At 34.1% G+C, this 21,744-nt stretch overlaps 1 long non-coding RNA gene across 2 annotated transcripts in view; it reads left to right on the forward strand.

Annotated features, from left to right (window-relative positions):
- Nucleotides 1-20,563, forward strand: part of LOC309856516 — a 60,671-nt gene extending 40,108 nt beyond the window's left edge. For both annotated transcript variants that reach the window (XR_014307248.1, XR_014307249.1), the window contains exons 3-4: nucleotides 18,621-18,705; nucleotides 20,419-20,563. This is a non-coding gene — a long non-coding RNA (uncharacterized lncRNA). The remainder of the gene's footprint in view (nucleotides 1-18,620; nucleotides 18,706-20,418) is intronic.
- Nucleotides 20,564-21,744: the final 1,181 nt, after the last annotated feature.

Genomic DNA, 21,744 nt, shown 5'->3' on the forward strand with positions numbered 1-21,744 from the left:
TCCAAATTATCAAATTTACCTTTATGGGTCATGTTTTTCTGACATCATGGCCTGGGCAGTTTGAGGTGGTTGTTACATCCTGGCAAGTATGGGAGGCTAGGCTTCCCACAGGGCCTTTGCTGGCAAGGGTGAAGATGGGCTCTCTATTTTTTCTGTCATACTGGCTGGAGTAAGATGCTTATTGTCTTAAATATTTCTGTCTTGTTAAGCTGTTCTTTACCTACTCCTTTCCTGAAGCTCTTTTTTTGAAAGGTGGGTTTTTTTGTTTTTTTTTGTTTGTTTGTTTTATCTAAAACCTTTGCTCTGGGGCGCTTGGGAGCCTCAGTCAGTTAAGCTTCTGCCTTCAACTCAGGTCGTGATCCCAGGGTCCTGAGATCAAGCCCTGCATCCAGCTCTCTGCTCCTTGGGGAGTCAGCTTCTCCCTCTCCCTCTGCTGCTTACCCTGCTTGTCCCCCCCACCCCCAGTCAACGAAATAAATAAATCTTTAAAAATAAAATAAAAGCATTGCTCTTTACAGGTTGCTGGATTCTTCAGCCTCATGCCTGGTATGTATGAGCAAAAAACAAAACAAAACAGTGACCCCCCCCCAACCCCTAAAAAAGAGACAAAAACAGGGGATTCATCATCATGTTATTTCCTTGGTTCTGATGTCCCTAGTAAGTCTTGCTTCTCTCCACAACTCAGTCTTGTTGTGTTTGTTTTATATATAATATCCAGGACTTTTAGTTGTTTTTAGGTGTAGAAATAAAACTATGTTTATTCCTTTTTCTTGGAAGCCAAAGTCCAACAATTTTTTTCTCCAAATGATCTTCACAAATAGGGGATTTTTTTTTATCATGTGCTTAATTTCTTTCAGATAAATTATTTCATTCATCGCATAAATGTTTCTTCAGTTCTCAGCATGTTTCCACGTGGACCATGGACTAGAGTTACATTATTGATGGAGAGCCTAGTGAGAAGTCAGAAAAGTAAATGTTGTATCATAGAGGGTTAATGGTATAATTCTTTACTCTTCATGTTCTACCTAGAGTTCTGTCACTTCCTATAATATGCAATACTATTGTGCTTTGGCAATATATATATATATATATATATATATATATATATATTTTGCAAAATATATTTTAAGTGCAAAATTATTTATTTAAATGCAATACATATCAGAAGCAATGAAGTACCAAACAATATATAGACCATATATGCAATAAGTGTTTATGCACCTAGCTATCTGTCAGTATTTATGTGTGTGTGTGTGTGTGTGTATGTGTATTCTTAATGTATTGTAATTTTGATATTCAAATAATTGTGAAATACTAGAAGAGTACTTAATGGAATTAGTAACACCCATCAAAGGATAAATATAAATGAGCGATTGCCTCTTAAGTATGCTATAATTTTAATGTAAATGTATTATAGTTACAGTAAGTAGAATATTCTCCACATTTTTTTTCTTCAGAGAATTTTTTAAAGATTTTATTTACTTGAAAGACAGAGAGAGAGAGAGTACATGAACTGGGGGAGAGGAAGGGCAAAGGAAGAGGGAGAAAGTGTGGGGTTTGATCCCAGGACTCTGAGAACAGGACCTGAGCGGAAGGCAGATATAACCGACTGAGCCACCCAAGTGCCCCTTGTCTATATATTTTTATGTTATGTTTGGTGCTTAGTCAGGGGCTTGGTATTTGAATCCTTTACTTCTCATGGTCTACTTAGTTTTACACACTATCATTTCTTCTAAATATAATCTTATAACAGGACAATTCAATTTATTCCCATTTCCTTTGTGTTCTTTTTGCATTGTTTGCATCTATAATAAGTTTATTACTTTGCTATAAAGAGTTAATTTTTTTCTACAAAATACTGGAAAATGGGAGCCTGGGTGGCTCAGTGGGTTAAGCCGCTGCCTTCGGCTCAGGTCATGATCTCGGAGTCCTGGGATCGAGTCCCACATCGGGCTCTCTGCTCAGCAGGGAGCCTGCTTCCTCCTCTCTGCCTGCCTCTCTGCCTGCTTGTGATCTCTCTCTGTCAAATAAATAAATAAAATCTTTAAAAAAAAATACTGGAAAATGTTAACCTTTTATAATTAACAACATATTTGCCCTATCCAATGCTCTTCATTCATAGCTGTACATTTTAGTTTCTATCAGGTGTCCTTTCCCTTCTGCCTGAAGAACTTCCTTGAGCATCATTTCTGTTACAGGTTGACCAGCCACAAATTGTCTCAGGTTCGGTTATGGGTGTGTCTGCTTTTCCTCTCAGTTGGGAAGGATGATTTTGCTGGATAGAAAATATGGGTTGAAAGATCTGTCTTTTCTTCTGTCATTGGGGATGCTGCCCCATTTTCTTTGGTTCTTCTTGAATTCTGTTGAGAAGGCAGTCGTTTAAATCATCATTCCCTGGTAGGTAATGTATCTTTAGTTCTTTGAATTTTTTGGTAGATGTATATTTGTTTAATTCCCTAATATAATCTATATTTCATAGAGATATCTAATAAATAATTTATTAATATATTTCAAAAATTTAACTAGGTAAGTAAAATTATCACTTTATCAGTGAAAATTATTCCACTTATGTAAGAAAATTACATCTTTAATTGACAAGAGCAAAAAAATCTCAAAAGCTAAAAAGCTTCATGAAAAGCACTAATATAGAATAAAATTATTTAATAACACTTGCACAGTAATTTTCCTTCTAGGACTATATATCACAAAACTGCTTAAACATTTTCATTAAAATATGAAACAAAGACAAAACAAATGCCAATGAATTATTTGCTTTCAAGTGGCTTATTTTATATGATTTTTAGCTCAATTTTATGAAACTAAGAAAAGGGAATGAAAGGCAGAACAGCTTTTTAAAAAATTATGCTTTTCCTATACTTTTATTACTTCATAGCTTTTACAGCCATTCATTTAAATATTATATATTTACAGTATTTATCTCCAAGATTTGTTGCTAATAAAAAGAAAGCAAATTGTAATTTACTTAAGACATGCATAGAAATATGTAAATATGTTATTAACTTCACTGCATGTATGTATTTATATACAGAGGTCTGTGCCAGTCGTCATCATTTCACTATCATTTTATTTTTAGGGGAGAGCACCAGCAGGGGCACGGGGGAGGGACAGAGGGAGAAGGGCTGGATCTCATGACCCTGAGATCGTGACCTGAACCAAAGTCAAGAGTTGGATGCCCAACAGACTGAGCCACCCAGGCACCCCCTTATCATTTCTTATAGGGATACGTATTGGCATTTTGTGCAGATTTTACTGTGAGTACATGCCATATGTGTATTCAATATAATATATGAACAAAAACAAATAGTCCCATGATAACCTGTTACTAATCATTGTTTTTGAAAGATATACACTCTCTCTTTTTCTAAGTAGTATAGCATAGCATAAGAAGATAGGCTTATAGGGCGCCTGGGTGTCTCAGTGTGGTAAAGCCTATGCCTTTGGCTCAGGTCATGATCTCAGGGTCCTGGGACTGAGCCCCGAATTGGTCTCTCTGCTCAGCGGGGAGCCTGCTTCCTCCTCTCTCTCTCTGCCTGCCTCTCTGCCTACTTGTGATCTCTATCTGTCAAATAAATAAATAAAATCTTTAAAAAAAAAAAAGAAGTTAGGCTTATAGACAGATTTAGAAGAAGGAAAAATACTATGAAAATGTAAAAAACAAAATATATGAAGAAAATAATTTAACTGAACCACTTAAAAGAAGATGAGCTCTGGTTAATGAGGTTTTTAAACTGTGGGTCATAAGTAAAATTATCACAAAGAATGCTTTTTTTATTGTTTCACTTGGATTAGATGTCAAATATATCGCAAATTTTATCTTATTTACTGGAGTCTGTTACAATAATATCAGAAAAACATGACAAAAGTGTTCAGGATTATAACTAGTTTTATCTAATAAATGTACAGTAAAAGCCTAAAAATATAACACTATGCAGGGTATTTGTGCCATTTCCTATGTATAAAAATGTATTAAGAATTGATATTATTAGGGGTAAACCTGGGTGGCTCTATCTGTTAAGCATCTGCCCTTGGCTCAGGTCATGATCCCAGATCATGGAATCCAATGTCTTGAAGGGCTCCTTGCTTAGCAGGGAGCCTGTTTCTCCCTCTCTGTCTGCCTGCCACTTCCTTCTGCTTGTGCTCTCTCTCTGAAAAATAATAAATTAAAAATCTTTGATATTATTAGTAAAATATATTTATGTTTAGCAGAATGGAATATAACAAACCTAATATGTTCTCTAAGCAATCTTAATATATTATCTTCAGATTGCTTTTAGTCTGTAAACACAATTATGTTCCTAAGTGAAGTTGTTTTCATTTCTCCCTTTTATATAGTTTTTTCTTTTATATGTTTATACAAAACCAGTTTTTTTGGTTTTCTGGTTGTTGGTTTTTTGGTTTTGATTTTTGTTTTCTGTTTGTTTGTTTGTTTGTTTTTTTAACCCTGTATTATTGCCCCAGCTAAGACCTCTGTAGAATGTTAACTAGAACTAGTGATAGAAGGCATCTTTTTCTTCAGTCTTCATCTCAAGGGGAAAATTCTCAGTATTTCAACACTAATCATGATATTCTTTAGCTCTCTAAGTTATTATTTTTAATCATAAGTGAATGGTAAATTTTGTCAAATCATTTCTCTATTGTGATATGATTTTGCTCCTTTGTTTTGTTAAGTTATTTGATTTCCAAAGGTTGAATAATAATTATTCCAAAATATTGGCTTAAACCCAAATTTGTGATGCTATATTAGGTATTTGATGTATTTTAGCACTCTGTCAGAAAAAAAGATTCGTTGTTGTTTGTTGTAGGGGATATAAGCCTATGACCCTCCTTCCTCATAATATTCTTAATAGTTTCACGTACAGTGTCTACAGATCCCACAAAAAAATTTTTTTTAAGATTTTATTTATTTACTTATCAGAGAGAGAGAAAGAGAGAGCACAAGCAGGAGGAGTAGTAGGCAGAGGGAGAAGCAAGATCTCCACTGAGCAAGGGGCCCAAAGTGGGGTTTGATCCCAGAACCCTGGGATCATGACCTGAGCCAAAGGCAGACCCTTGACTGACTGAGCCACACCGGTGTCCCACCCACAAAAAATCTTTAGAGAGTGTCTTTACTCTTTCCATGCTGTGGAAGAGTTCATACAAAATTTTAGTTCTTTCTCAATTATATGGGAAAGTTCATGGCTCAGCTCAGGACACCAGACATGCAAATCATTTGTAGATAGTTTTGTTAGACAAAATTTACATGATGGATATTGGATTATTGATATTTCCTAAGAGTTTTAGATGTATATTTATTTCTCTTTGACTTTTGCCAGTTTGTGTAATTTCAAGTGTATTAGAATGAATTTTCTTACAACATTATGCACATGTTTTCAGGATCTGTAGTATTATACTCTCTACAGTCTTGGTATTGATAATGTGAACCTACCTTTTTTCTTGATCTGTCTTCCCATGAATTTATCATTTTTTAAACCATTTTATAAAAAAATGAAAACCAACTTTTGAATTTATTGATATTCCCTATAATTTTGTCTGTTTATTTCCCTGATCTTAATATTATCATTTCATTTCTATTCTTTTTTTTTTTAAAAGATTTTATTTATTTATTTGACAGAGAGATCACAAGTAGGCAGAGAGGCAGGGAGAGAGAGAGAGAGAGGAGGAAGCAGGCTCCCCGCTGAGCAGAGATCCTGATGCGGGACTCGATCTTAGCACCCCGAGATCATGACCTGAGCTGAAGACAGCGGCTTAACCCACTAAGCCACCCAGGCGCCCCTTCATTTCTTTTTTTTCTTTTTTTTTTTTAAAGATTTTATTTATTTATTTGACAGAGAGAGATCACAAGTAGGCAGAGAGGCAGGCAGAGAGAGAGAGAAGGAAGCAGGCTCCCTGCTGAGCAGAGAGCATGATGCGGGACTCGATCCCAGGACCCTGAGATCATGACCTGAGCGGAAGGCAGCGGCTTAACCCACTGAGCCACCCAGGCGCCCCGCCCCTTCATTTCTATTCTTTTTGCTGCTAAATTACAGTTTCTTTTTTCATTTACTTGAGCTAAGTTACCAGCTCTTAAATTTTCCAGATTTCCACTCTTGAATTTATTTATTTTATTTAAAGATTTTATTTATTTATTTGACAGAGATCACAAGTAGGCAGAGAGGCAGGCAGAGAGAGAGAGGAGAGAGGAGGAAGCAGGCTCCCCGCTGAGCAGAAAGCCCGATGCGGGACTCGATCCCAGGACCCTGGGATCATGACCTGAGCTGAAGGCAGAGGCTTTAATCCACTGAGTCACCCAGGCACCCCCACTCTTGAATTTAATACTCTATAGTTTCTTTTAGACACATCTTTTCATACATCCTACACGTTTTATAACAGCTTCACTGACATTGAATTGACTTACAATAACCTGTACAACACTAAAATTAACAATGTAAGTTTGGAAATATGTATACATTTGTGAAATCATCACTACAATCCATAAAATGTAAATGTCCATCCAGTATGTTCAGGTTTCCTTCTACTTCTTTGTATTTCCTCCCACTTAGTCCTGCTCAAGACCTCTCCCCTTTGCCATAAAATAAACATTCTTATAAATGTCTCTGTAGACATATAATTTCATTCTTCTTGGATAAGCTTCAAAGAATGGAATAACTGGAACATACGATTGATGTGTCTTTAACTTACTTTAGAGAACATCAAAGTGGTTTGCTACTTGTTTATTATATTATACAACCACCCAGAAGTGTGTAAGACTTGCAGTTGCTCTATACCCTTGCCAACACATGCAGTAGTCACTATTTTTTTAATGACCCCTTTCTGCTCTTGTTATATAGTAATTTTATTTAATCGTTTAAGGTATAATTAATAAATAGTGTTATGTTGGTTTCAAGTATAATTACAATTCAACAATTTTATACATTAAGTGTTCATCAAGACAGATATACTCCTAATCCCTTTATTTCAACCACCTTCTCTCTGGCAGTTACCAGTTTGTTCTCTGTATTTCAGAGTCTTTTTTGTTGTTGTTGTTTGTCTGCTTTCTTTCTTTCTTTCTTTTTTCTTAAATTCCACATATAAGTAAAATCACATGGTATTTGATTTTTCTTGACTGATTTCATTTAGTGGTATACCTTCTAGGTTGAACCATGTTGTTGCAAATGACAAGATTTTGTTCTTTTTTATGAATCAGTTGTATTCCTGTGTGTGTGTGTGTGTGTGTGTGTGTGTGTGTGTGTGTTTATCCATTCATCTATGGACAAACATTTGGGTTGCTTCCATATCTTGGCTATTATAAATAAGGCTGCAAGAAACATAGGGGTACATATATCTTTCTGAATTAGCGTTTTTGTATTCTTTAAATACTCAGTAGTGAAATTACTGGATCATATAATTCTTTTTAATTTTTTGAGGAATTTCTACACTGTTTCCCATAGTGGCTGCACCAGTTTGCATTCCCACTAACAGTGCATGTGGATCCCTTTTTCTTTACATCCACACTAACACTTTTTATTCCCTATATTTTTTATTTTAGCCATTCTGACAGGTATAAAGTGACATATCATTATGGTTTTGGTTTGCATATCCCATATGATTAGTGATGTTTAGGATATTTGCATGTGTATGTTGGCCATCTATATGTCTTCTTTGAAAAATGTCTATTCCGGTCTTCTGCCCACTTTTAAATGCATTATTTGTGGTTTTTTTTTTAATGTTGAGTAGTAGAAGTTCTTTATATATTTTAGACATTAACCACTGATAAGCTACATCATTTACAAATATCTTCTCCCATTCAATAGGTTGCCTTTCTGTTTTGTCTTTATTTTGACACAGTTTCAGTAGTTTAATTTTGCTTTTTTTTCCTCTACCTGAGGATACATATCTATAAAACTGTTGCTAACAGTTAACACTGATGTTATAGAAATTGATGCTTATGATTTCTTCTAGTTTTATGGTTTCAAGTCTCATATTTGGGTCTGTAATCCATTTTGAGTTTGTTTTTGTGTGTGGTGTGTGTAAAAAAGTGATTCAGTTTCATTCTTTTGTATGTAGCTGTTCAGTTTTCCCAGCACCATTTGTTGAAGAGATTGTCTTTCCCCATTTTATATTCTTGCCTTCTTTGTCATAGATTTATTGACTATAAAAGCATGGGCTTATTTCTGGGCTCTCTATTCTGTTCCTTAATCTATGTGTCTGCTTTTGTGCCATACCATGGTTGTTTTTTTTTTGTTTTGTTTTGTTTTTTCCTATTACAATAGCTATGTAGTATCTGGGATTGTGATACCTCCAGTTTTGTTCTTCTTTTTCAAGTTTGCTTTAGCTATTTGGGGTCTTTTGTGGTCATATAAATTTTAGGATTATTTGTTCTAGTTCTGTGGAAAATGTTGTTGGTATTTTGATAGAGATTGCATTGCCTCTGTGGTTGCTTTGAGTAGTATGGACATTTAACAATATTGATTCATCCAAGTAGTTGCTATGTTTTGACTGTAGTTCTTCTAATAGGTATGCAGTGATATCTCAGTGTCACTCTAAATTGCATTAGGTGTAACCAAGTCATTGTTCTTTTTTTCCCAAACATCCTAGCAAATGGTGATAATTGATCACATTTCCATTCTGATTTTGTTTACATGGTTCTTTTGTGTTGCAAGCTAGATTTTCTGTATTAAGCATGGAGATAAATTGGAGGTCAGGGAGCATTAATTTTTTATTTATTTTATTTTATTTTATTTTTTTGTCTTTCGCCTGGGACTGTTAGTATGAGAGTAGTTCATCTCATAACTATCAAGGATTGAGAAGCTGGATCACAGGTTTTGTTAATTTGGTCTGTCCGGCTCATACTGACATTTAGGTATAGGGCTTCAGGAATGTCGAATGAAGCACTAGTAGGTTTCCTAGATCCTTTCCTCCTTGGTGCACCCTAAGGTCCAGTTTGTTTCTCCTGGTTTGCTGAGCCTGCTAGAAGCCTCAGTTAGTTGCTTAGCTTCTCAGCTTAAGCCTTCTGCTTAGCATCTCTGCTTCTCAGTCACCTGCCATGAATCAGTGAAAGGCTGGAGAGAAAAAGAGTACCAAATTTGGGTCTTACCACTTGGAATTCTCTTCTAATTGAGGTCCTGTCTCTTCAAATACTTGTTTCATTGGGTTTGTGATGCTTTTAAATACACATTTTAAATATGCATCCAGCCTTCCTAGTTTTTGGCAACAGCATGGTTGGACTGTAAAATCTGGACTGTTATTACTAAAAAAAATTTTTCTATAAACATTACTTTTAAAAATATTTTCAGTTTGTAGCTAGTGGTTTTTTTAATTTTTGTTTTGCTCTAGGCAATTAATCTAATCTATATATCAATTTATTTAAGACAAAGAAGCTTCCTAAGAAGTATATCTTTTTTCTTTACATTTTACTGGATTTATTTTAATTGCATATTCATAGATTACAATAAATCGTTCTTCAGTTCACAGAATGTACAAAGTACTGGTCCAGGTGGTGGAGATCCTGTATTGATGGAAAGTGGGGAAAATTTGAGTAAATAGCCATGTATTATTATAGATAAACTCAGTGGTAATTGATAATCCAACCATAATACCAGATTATTACCAGATTTATTTATTTTGTTATTTATTTAATTTTAATTTTAAATAAAATAATTTTATTATTTATTTAATTTATTATTACCAGATTTTTTTTTTTTTAATGGAAGGATCAGTGTGACAGGGCTACTCTTTTGTTTTATTTTATTTTTTATTTTTAAAAGATTTTACCTATTCACTTGACAGACAGGGAGAGAGAGAATACAAGCAGGGGGAGCAGCAGGCAGAGGGAGAGGAAGGAACAGGCTCCCTGCAGAGCAGGGGGCAGGATGCAGGACTCTATCCCAGGACCATGAGATCATGACCGGAGTCAAAGAGTAAGCCTACTGAGTCACCCAGGTGCCCCTATCTATGTCTTCTTATATCATATTTAATTATCACTCTATGGATTAACATATGAATATTTATCTTATCTTAGTCTGCTATGAATTATGATAGCACCACCCCATTTAAATATAATCTCATAACATTGCATTTTCATTTAATACTATTTGCTTTGTGTTTTGTTGTCATATTTTTACATATTCGCTATTTACCACTTTTTGTTCATGAAATCAGATGTATTTCAAAAATAAAGAAAAGTTATCTTTTGTATTTATGTGCATATTTTCCCCCTGTGGTCTTTATTTCTCCTAGAGTTCTTAATTTCCATGAGGTATCTTTTCCCTTAGTCTAAAGAACTTGTAGTATTACTTGTATTACAAGGCAGTCCAGCAACAAATTGCCTCAAATTCGTGTGGATGTGTCTTACTTCATTGTCAGTTAGGAGGGATAATTTTGATGGATATATGATTCTGGATTGACAGCTTTAGTTTTTCTTTCAACTTTCAAAAGATACTGCTCCATATTCCCCAGTCTTTTGAGATGTCTTTTGAGAAGGCAGACATCTTTTAAGTCATCAATCTCAAGTAGAAAATTCATCTATATTCTTTTGGAAATGTTAATTTTTAAAAAAATCTTTGTATCACAGCAGTTTAAGTATGATATATGCCTGTGAATAACTGTTCCTATTTAACCTGCTTTCGTTCCATTAATCTTGGATCTGTAATTTGATATACTTCTTAAAACTTGGGAAGTTTTGCCCATTTTTTTATAAAACTTTTTTTTTTCAGATCCATTTGGTTCCTCTTCACATTATATGTCAGTTAAACATTTGTTTGATGACCGAATACTATCTCACAGGTTGCTGTAGGTCACTCTACTCTGACTAGGCCAGAACCTTACTCCCCACCCCAACACCAGTCTTTGGGCACTACAAGATACCTGGTATCACAGTTCTTCTCTTAGCTCACTTCCACTGTCTACTAGACCTTAAGGTGTCTTTTTACACATGTGCAGCCCAACCCTTGGCTAAAGACCTTTTGTGAACTCCCACGCAGACTTCACTCTGGGCCTGTACGCAACTCTTTTTTTTTTTTTTTAATTTTTTATTTTTTATAAACATATATTTTTATACCCAGGGGTACAGGTCTGTGAATCACCAGGTTTACACACTTCACAGCACTCACCAAAGCACATACCCTCCCCAATGTCCATAATCCCACCCCCTTCTCCCAAGCCCCCTCCCCCCAGCAACCCTCAGTTTGTTTTGTGAGATTAAGAGTCACTTATGGTTTGTCTCCCTCCCAAGGAAGTGGTGATGCAACATGGAGGCTTAAGTGGGTAGGAGAAGAATAAATGTACGCAACTCTTTATCTGCAGTGCTATCTATACGCAGCTGCATTAGCAACACTGATTCCCATCTCTGCCTTGTCAGCTCAGCAACACCTCCACATTGGCCTGGTCTCAAACTCCCTGCAACAGGAGAGTTTTCCCCATGCAGAGGGCTTGGGCAGATGAGGTTCACTCCCTGACAGTACCTTCTGTTGATGAGCAACTCTTATATATTGCTTGTGGGAGAGGAAATTGAAGCAACAACTCTGGCAAAATTTTGGCAGGACCTTTTAAGCTGAACATATCTATGCAGTATGATGCAGTAATTCTATTCTGTCTTATGTGTGCCTGAAGGCATATAGAAACCGTGATTCCTAGTTGCCCTCAACTGGAAACAGTCTGAAAGTCCACCATCTCTAAAAATGGGTTTAAAAGTTCTACATCATACAATATAATATACACCAATGAGTATGAACAAACTTCTGCATATCACATGGAGAAGTCCCATGAACATATTGTTGAGCAAAGGAATCCAGACCCCCCGAACATCATATTTTTAGAAGTATTTGTGAATTTCTAAAATGGGTCTTTTGTCATGAGTTGAGTTGCAAAATCAGATATGTGAATGGTAGACTTTATACCAAATTTTAATTATTCAAGGGATAAAGGCAAGCAGTCAGCCAAAATGTACAGTATCGGAGGGAGCAAGAAAACATCAAACAGAGCCCCTAGTAGTGCTTCTTTTCTTCCACATTAGGATATGTTTTGGTTCCACAATTAAAGATGAGTCGTGATGTTGAATAATGTTGGTGAAAATATTATTTACCAATGGGAATTATTTAGTTTTTTGGCTTATTCCATTTTATACAGTTAATTACACAACCTCTGTTAATAACACTACTTGCCATTCTCCAGATTCCTAACCTCCAATGTCATTTACAATAAATAACCTAGACAGTTAAGATATACCCTCATAAAACAATAGCATCTATTAGCATGTTTAGAAGGAGTTACTATCAATGTCATTACACATTTACTAGGAATTGATTTACTATTATCAGATATTATATGTAGGGAATAGTTATAGACCAGCTCTTACTCCTTTCCATCACAACAGGCAACATGAGCCTAAGATGTTAGGAGTCAGGGAACTGGTTACTTGGGGGGAAGGGAAGGCATAAGGATGGGTGGTGGAAAAAAGAATTTGCCTACTTCATTCTTCTGGAAATCTGACAGTGTTTTATTCTATACCTGGGTAGTGGTTTACACAGCTCTGTTCTGTTTGGCTAATTTCATGTTGCTGGTCAGTTGGTTTTATGGCACTCTTCTCCATTTGTACTATACTTTAAGTGACCTGCAAATACAATAAATATAGACTCAAGGCAAATGATCAATGCCAAGTTTTTGAGGGTTGTGTGCATATGGAAGTGTGCGCATACCTATGTTTTCCTAGGAGGGGACAGAGTGATAGAATTGGGGAAGTGCATCTGTGGGGTCCCTAAGGCATTGGATCTGTTTTCTTTCAGGTGGTTATAATTTGTTTTCTTCATTAATAATATCTATGCTTCATATATATGTCAAATATGTAGTTTTATATTTTTTCAAAAAAAATATTTTTTTTAAGATTTTTTATTTATTTATTTGACAGAGAGAGATCACAAGTAGGCAGAGAGGCAGGCAGAGAGAGAGAGAGAGGAGGAGGAAGCAGGCTCCCTCCTGAGCAGAGAGCCCAACGCGGGACTCGATCCCAGGACCCTGAGATCATGACCTGAGCCGAAGGCAGCGGCTTAACCCACTGAGCCACCCAGGCGCCCCAGTTTTTTCAAAAATTTTTAAAGCCTTTTTCAATTAAAATTATTATTTTTTTTATTTTTAATGATTTTTATTTATTTATTTGACAGACAGAGATCACAAGTAGGCAGAGAGGCAGCCAGAGAGAGGAAGGGAAGCAGGCCTCCCGCTGAGCAGAGAGCCCGATGCGGGGCTCGATCCCAGGACCCTGGGATCATGACCTGAGCTGAAGGCAGAGGCTTTAACCCACTGAGCCACCCAGGCGCCCCAATTTTTTCAAAAATTTTTAAAGACTTTTTTCAATTAAAATTATTTCCTATATGGGAAGTAAAGCATACCTAATTTGGCTGACAATAGAAGCAAAATGAAATAAAAGAAATGAAAGGTAGACTAAATATCACAAAAGCCAAAAAATGTCATAGAAAATTTATATTAAAAAACCAAAAAGAGGGTGCCTGGGTGGCTCAGTGGGTTAAAGCCTCTGCCTTCGGCTCAGGTCATGATCTCAGGGTCCCGGGATTGAGTCCCACATTGGGCTCTCTGCTCAGCGGGGAGCCTGCTTCCCCTTCTCTCTCTGCCTGCCTCTCTGCCTACTTGTGATCTTTCTCTGTAAGATAAATAAAATCTTTAAAAAACCAAAAAGATCCGAATAAACTATACACAAACTAAAATAATATAAGCATTTTCCTAAGGATGATTCTAAATGAAGTATCTGATAATTAATGACCTAAAACTAATATTGATAAAGATGAAAAATTATGAGAACTGTCAAGTGCTTTTGATAAAGTGAATTAATACCTGTGTTATATCAAAATATTTAATTTTTACAGTAATACACAGTAACATTTATTTCTGGGAAAACATTTTATATCTATAATAATTTATATGGCTTATTAAAGAACACTAAATTTAAAATATAGTACTTTTTACAGATTTCCAGTACTAGATTTTATAAAGAATATAAAATGGCACCAGATTTTTGTAAAGTTATTTAGCATTTTGTAGCAAAATAATAATTCTACTTCTAGGACTACATAGCTCCTGAGGGAAGTGCACAAAAATATGGGTACCAAAAAAGGGAATAGACCCATTTTTAAATAAATTATGATGTATCCATACTATGACTAGAGCTCAACTTTTGCAGTTAATCAGGTATGTCTGTATATGTTTACATAGAACATCTCCAAGACATATTGGTAAGGAAAAAAAAGTGATTGTATTTTAATTTCACTTGTGTGCAACAATATATACATAAATATGTTAATGTATGGTTATCTGTATACCTGTTCATATAGAGACATTGCTAATCTTGGTTATTTCTGAGAAGGAATAAGTATGTACAGTTTTTAAGTATTTTATACCGAGCGTGCTCTGTATTTCTGACTAATAAAAGAAAAAACATAGGGGTGTCTGGCTGGCTTAGTCAGTAGAGCATGTGATTCTTGAAGTTGAGGTCATGAGTTCAAGCTTCACGTTGGGCATAGAGCTTATTTAAAACAACATAGACTGTAATATCACTAATGATTATTTTAGATCTACTTCCTGCGTATTCTTCTTTTTTGAAGTAGTACAGAGTAAGATGTTTTACTTGAAGAAAGTACAATTAAAAAAGGGATACAGGGGCACCTGGGTGGCTCAGTGGGTTTTAAGCCTCTTGTCTTCAGCTCAGGTGATGATTCCAGGATTCTGGGATCGAGCCCCACATCAGGATCTCTGCTCAGCAGGGAGCCTGCTTCCTCCTCTCTCTCTGCCTGCCTCTCTGACTACTTGTGATCTCTGTCTGCCAAATAAATAAAATCTTTAAAAAAAAAGAAGAAAAGGGATACAAAGGAAAGAAATGATAAAAAAAGAAAATATACAAATAAGCTATGGGGAGAAAATAATTTATCTGTGAAACCCTTCAAAGAAGCTGATCTCTATTTAGTCAGTGAGATCATTAAGTGAGGCATCATAAATAAAAGTTTCACTTGGAATATTTTTTTACTCCACTAGGAGAGGATTAAATGCCATGTGTATTATGAGGTTTATCTTACATTAACAGTTTCTGTTTCCACAACAGCAGGAAGAAAAATGACAGTAATGGTCAGGGTTCTGGTGACTCTTAGATGTTATATGGTAAGTATATAGAAGAAAGTATTAAAAGTATAATGTTGTCCTGTTGAGTTGTGCCATTTATTGCAATGTGTATAAAAACCTTATTTAGCATTGTTATTCTCAGAAAACTAATTTTATGTTCTAACTGTATGATCGGATCTTGGCCAAGTGCAGAGGACCACTTAGGTGCTATCAAAATTACTGGATAATTCAACATGTTTTGAAAGGGAAGAATATAATGTATAAGAACCATCAGTTCCCAGAAATAATTTCTTAAAGCATACTTAGTTTGTATGTGATTACATGTCATAGGAATTGAAAAAATAATTAGTTCTGACTCAAATCAAAATAGAGTCCAGTTTTTGCATATATTCAAGTTTGAGGAAATGATTCTGATGATTTTGAATTTGCCTGCTTCTCATTTGAAGGTAGGCACACTTGTTAATAAATGGCCACTTGTGTGGAAACTCATCTTAAAAGAATAACAGAGGGTAACACTCAGGACAAGGACAAGAGGGGATGCCTAGATTCGGCGGTGCCATTGTCTCTCCATGAATTTGAGAAAATTCCTATGACCTTAGTGTCTTTTATTCTTAAGCAAGGGAAGCAAAATTTCTTTAGTGCTCAAAATCTATAGGATCTATATACCCAAATACATGGTATAAATGTGAACATAACCTACAGTATTTCACAGTGATGGTCACATTTTAAATGTTCAGCAAATTACACGTCTTACCTTCTATAGGAGCATGCCATTTTAAAGTAATCATTAAAGTGCAGAATCTCCTCATGATTTGAAAGATTCACACAGAATTCTAGACTACAGAAAATTAAACAGTTGGGTTATCAGGTACCCAGATACTCACAAATGATAGAATCATATGAACTTAGATTTTAACATATGAAGTGTTGCTGTCACAGGCCATCAACCTATCTTTAATTTCCCAGTAGAATATCTTCACCAGGGTACTTCACAGCTTCTACTTGAACTTTAGGTGCAGGAATTCACAATTTTCAGATCTGTTCTAAACCCTCAGCAGTAGGTTTTTCCTTCTTTCTGTTTAACTGGAAACTAACGTTGTATTCATTCTCCCTTTTAGCCCATTTTTAAAAATTTATGCCTTTATAGAACATGCTGAATTATTGGAAATGCTGGGACTTGACTTGGGTTTACACTAAATGGGGATTGCATGTGCTTCAAAGTGGAAAAATTGGTCACCTGAATAAAATAAGTCTTCTATTAATAAACTTTGGATACCATTCCATTTGTTCATAACTTCATTAATTCCTATGAGTAATTTTTGAGAGTTTTCTATGTAAGGAGATTGCACAAATTTCATTGAAATTTTACTTGGGAGTCTGATAATCTTTGGGGTTGTTGTAAATGGTATTTATAATTGATTTAGTCTTCTAATTATTAGTTCCTGGCATTTGGAATGACAATTATAGTTGATTTTTTTGTTAATATGTGTTTAGCAATCTCGCTAGGTTCACTTAGTAATTCTAATATATCATATGTAGATTGATGTTAGGTAGTCTAGAAATATAGTCATCCATTATGAATAATGGCAGTTCCATTTCTTCCTTTCCCATCCTTATGTCTTTTGTCTGTTTTTTTTTAATGCTTTATTGCAGTATAATTGACATACAACCATTGTATTATTTTCAGGTGTACAACATAAGTGATTCAACCTTTTTTTCCTTTTTCATATATTATTACCCTATATAAATAATAAATTGAAACAGTGTTAGGAATCCTTCTCTTATTCCTGATTTCAGGGGAAGATTTAAATATTTCAATACTTATTATGATATCAGCTATAGTTTATGAATTTTTAAAAATCCTAAGTGGGGGGCATCTAGGTGGCCAGTGGGTTAAAGCCTCTGCCTTCGGCTCAGGTCATGATCTCGGGGTCCTGAGATCAAGCCCCACATCAGGCTCTCTGCTCAGCGGGGGCCTGCTTCCCCCTCTCTCTGCCTGCCTTTCTGCCTACTTGTGATCTCTATCTGTCAAATAAATAAATAAAACCTTTTAAAAATAAAAATAAAAATCCTAAGTGGGTGAAGAAGTTGTATCTTTTTTGTATCTATTAAAATGATTACACTATTTTGTTCCTTTGTTTTACTGAAATGATTTGATTTCAGAGTGTTAATTCAACACGAATTTATTCTTGGATAAAACCCAATTTGTTGAGACTATCAGACTTGATTCACTTTGCTAAACATACTGTTTTGTTTTTTTACATTTAGTCATCAGAGACAAAACCTTTGATTTTCCTTTTTAGGCAATATTCTTGTCAGTTCAGTGTAAAGTTTTTATGGCACTCTTGAAACATTAAGAGGGATTGTCTACTATTTACGTTCTCTGTAATGTCTTGTGTGACGCTGGTGTCATTTCTTTCTCAATTGTTCAATTGTAGAAGAAAATTCACTAATTCAATTACCGGAGCATGGGACTCACTTATAGAAGATTTTTCACTATAGGTCCAATTTACTTAATAAACACATGACAATATAGATTTCCTGAGTCTCAAGTTGGGCTTCACATTTCATATTTAATAACATAAAAATTTATTTAGCATAAAATCACTTATAGTTTATCTATTTCCAGATTCTGTAATGTTGACATTCCTCATTTAAGTAATGTGTTCCTTCCATTTCTGAAGAATGAATCCTTTAATCATAATGAAATGTCGCCCTTTATCCTTTAGTTATCCTTTTTTCCTGGGAGTCTAGTTTGTTTAGCATTAATTTACCCATCTCATTTTTCTTATGCTTAATTCTGCATGGTGTATCATTTTCTATGCTATGACTTTCAACATTACAGTATCTTTCAGTTTAAATTCCCTTTCATATAAACAGCATATATTTGGAAACTTCTTTTTTTCTAGCCTGAAAAATTTTACATTTTAATCGAAATGCTTAACTTGAAAAAAATTGTTTTTGTCAGTATAGATTGATTTACAGCTGTCCATCTTGTCCTTTATTTTCCGTTTTCCCTGTCTCTTATTTCTTTCTTCTTTCTGTGCCTTTTGTTTATTGAATAATTTTTTTACTCAATTTAAATGCTGCTTTTGGATTTTTACCTTTGGCAATTTAAAAAGCATGCTTACATATTTTTTGACACATTCTTGCTTCCAAAAATGGGGTTTATGGCCCCTCCCAGAACTCTGGGAGTGATTCTTTTGTAACCAACAAAATGCAATGGTTTGCTGCTACATAAGTTGCTAACTTAATTCCAATTAACTGCCATTACCAACTGTCAATGGTGAAGGGTACCATATTGGCTCTCTAGTCCTGGCTCTTCCTTCATATTGTGGTTCTGTTTTCACCACGTGCTGAGGAACATGGGTTACAGTTTTCAAGCAGTAAATTGTCTCAGGTTTGTTTATGTGGCTGTGTCTTATATTTAACTCTTAGTTTGGAAAGGTAATTTTGATAGTTATAGAATTCTGGGTTAACAGTCTTAATTTATCTTTCAGCATTAGAAAGATTCTTGCTTTTCTCCTGTTCTCGATGGATCCTACTAAGAAGGCAGCCATCTTTTAAGTCATCTTTGTGGGACAGGTAATGTATCTTTATTTCTCAAATGTTTTTAATTGTTTACTTCAGTGATACTCTTTGGATAGATGCTATTCTAGTATATAATTTAATAACAAAATATTCCAGAATTTCTATACATACATGGTCAATCCAAATTACTTTGCTTTTCTAAATAAAAATAAAAATTTGATTGACAATGGCAACAAAATGTAGCAAAACAAGGGAAAATCTCCCAAAGGAAAAAAAAAACTTAATTTGTATTTCTTACTGAATATGTATCAATCTATAAATCATACACAAAATAAAATAAGCACATTCTAAATAAAGTATCAAAATTGTTTTTATAATTGCTCATCTGTGGCTAATGTTGACATGCATGAGAAAATAGAAGAAATTAAAATCCTTTATAAAGAGTAATAGAGTAACACTTGTATTACTGACAGCAAAATACTTGTTTTGGCAAATCATATCCTATTTCTAAACTATCCATGTAAATACAGTACATGTAGCACTATTAATATAGTAATACTAATTCAGTAAAGGCAATATATAGAACATAAGGGAAAGCAATGACAGTTCATGTATAAATATATATAACTTTAATATATAAAATTTTTGTTATTTCAAAGGATTATAAAATGATAAACTAACAAAAAGAATAGCAAAATACAACAAAAAGTTTACACAGACATAAGTATGCATTGTCATCAAATATGCTTAATAATTAGTGCAAATTAAATAGATAAGAAGATTATCTTTATCTTAATGGCAGATTGTCAAGGCATTATGAAATGGTATCAGGATTTTGAAGATTCGTCTAGCATTTTTAGCAACTTCTTTTTTTTGATATTTAAAATATTTGATATTTAAAATGTTTTGATATTAAAATATTTTGATATTTAAAAATATTTGCTTTGAAGACTGTATCCAACATAGCTACTCACAATTGAGTATAAACATATATTTACAAAATTGGGAAAGGAACTATTTTTAAATAAATTATGTTGTGCTCATTCCTTGGATATTATGAAACTTTACAAAAGATCAGGTAGGTCTTATTTATTGCAGAACTCCATGGCCTATTGCTAACACAAAAGAAAGCAAATTATAATTTCATATGTGCAAGTATATACAAATATGTTCTTTATGTAAATACATATATATGTGAATATCTGTTTTATATACTTAATTGATGATCATTATTAATTCTGAGAGGAAAATATGCATTTGCATTTTTTTGTTTGCACTTAGTGTAAACTGAATTTTACCAGTAAGAAAATTTTAAAAATTCACATGGTGATATGTCACTAGTGATTATTTTTTTAATGTCTGCTCTTTGCATTTTTTTCCTTTATGTTAGTATAGAATAGGTAAGAAGTCATGCAGAAAACATGTTAGAAACAAGAGAAATAAAAATATAAAGGATTTTGTGGAGAAAATAGTTTAATTATGGTCCAATTTGAAGAAACTTATCTCTAGTCAATGAGATCCCTGAACTAGGGACCATGGGTAAATTTGTCACAAACAGTATCTTTTTATCGTTTCTCTTGGATTAAATGTCAAGTGTATAGTAAAATTTATCTTGTATTTTGGGGTCTTTAATACAATGATATCAGAAAATAAATGACAACAGTATTCCGAGTTATAATGACTGAAATTTTTTCTAAAAAAGTAAATAGAAAAAACTTCAAAAATTTATCCTTGGGGTGCTCAGTTAAGTGTCTGCTTTCCGTTCAGGTCATGTTCCTAGGGTCCTGCGATTGAACCCCGCATCTGTCTCCCTGCTCAGTGGGGAACCTGCATTTCCCTCTGCCTTCTGCTCCCCCTGCTTGTGTGTGCTCTGTTTCTTTCTATGTCAGATAAATAAAATCTTTTAAAAAAACGTTTGTCCTTATCCTGTGGAGGGTTTTTTTGTTTTTTGGTTTTTTTGCCATTTCTTATTAAGTATATGAAAAGTCCATTAATTGCTGTTCTCAGAAAACTGTGTTCATGTTTAACTCTTTGGTATCCATGATCTTGGTAAATTAACTTATTAATTCTACTGCATGACCTGCAGGTTTCTTTTAGGTAGTTTGGAAACATAATTATGTGATCTGTGAATAAGAGCAAGCTCATTTTGTTGTTTCTAAACTTGATGCCTTTTCTTCTTCTTTTTTGTGTGTGTTATTGCCCTGACTAAACTTTCCCTAAATTGGTGAAGAGAAATGGTGATAATAGACATCCTTGTGTTCATTTTTATCTCAAGGAGTTTTTCAATATTTTGCCACTAATTATATGTGCTGCAGTTTTCTAAGCTGTTTTAAACATCATTAGTAGGTGGTTAATTATATCAAATAGTTTTTCTGTATCTTCTGATGTAATGACACAGTTTTGCTCTTTTATTTGTCAAGGTTGTTTGATTTGAAAATGTTAAACCAAGAATCCATTCTTATATTAAACCCAATTTTTTCCTTGTGTACTGTATTTGAATTCTCTTTGGATTCTGTTTTTCAAACATAAGGTTTTAACTTATTTTTTTAATGATTCTCGTGAGGCATAGAACTTTTATTTTTTTTTTATATGATGATCCTTTTGGTTTGGTGTCAAGTTTATAGGGATCTTATAAAACATTTTGGCTAGAGTTTTTATAATTTCTCTCTTATGCAAGAGGTTGTTCAAGACTGGTTGTTGATTTCTCAAGTATAAGGGAAACATCAGGAATTGAGACATCAAGACATGGAATTCATTTGTAGGAAAGTTTTCTACACAGATGGAATTTATTAAATACATATAGAATCCTTGAGATTTCCTATTTTGTTATTTTGAAAATTTCATTATTTTATGCATTTCAAATTTGTTGACATATATTTCCTTATAACATAATGCATGTGTCTTTAGGATCCCAAAGATGATCCCTTCTACAATCCTGCTATTGATAACACATCTTTTTGTTCACTTGATTTGGGATTTGTCATTTGTTCATTTATTTCATAATTGATATTAATTTTTCAGGTTGAGAACTTTAGTTTAAATTCCTGCTTTGTTCTCTAATTTTATAAAGTGCATTTTCAAGTCTTTAAGTTT

This window comes from Mustela nivalis, assembly GCF_964662115.1.
Source record: "Mustela nivalis genome assembly, chromosome: X".
Classification (NCBI taxonomy): domain Eukaryota; kingdom Metazoa; phylum Chordata; class Mammalia; order Carnivora; family Mustelidae; genus Mustela; species Mustela nivalis.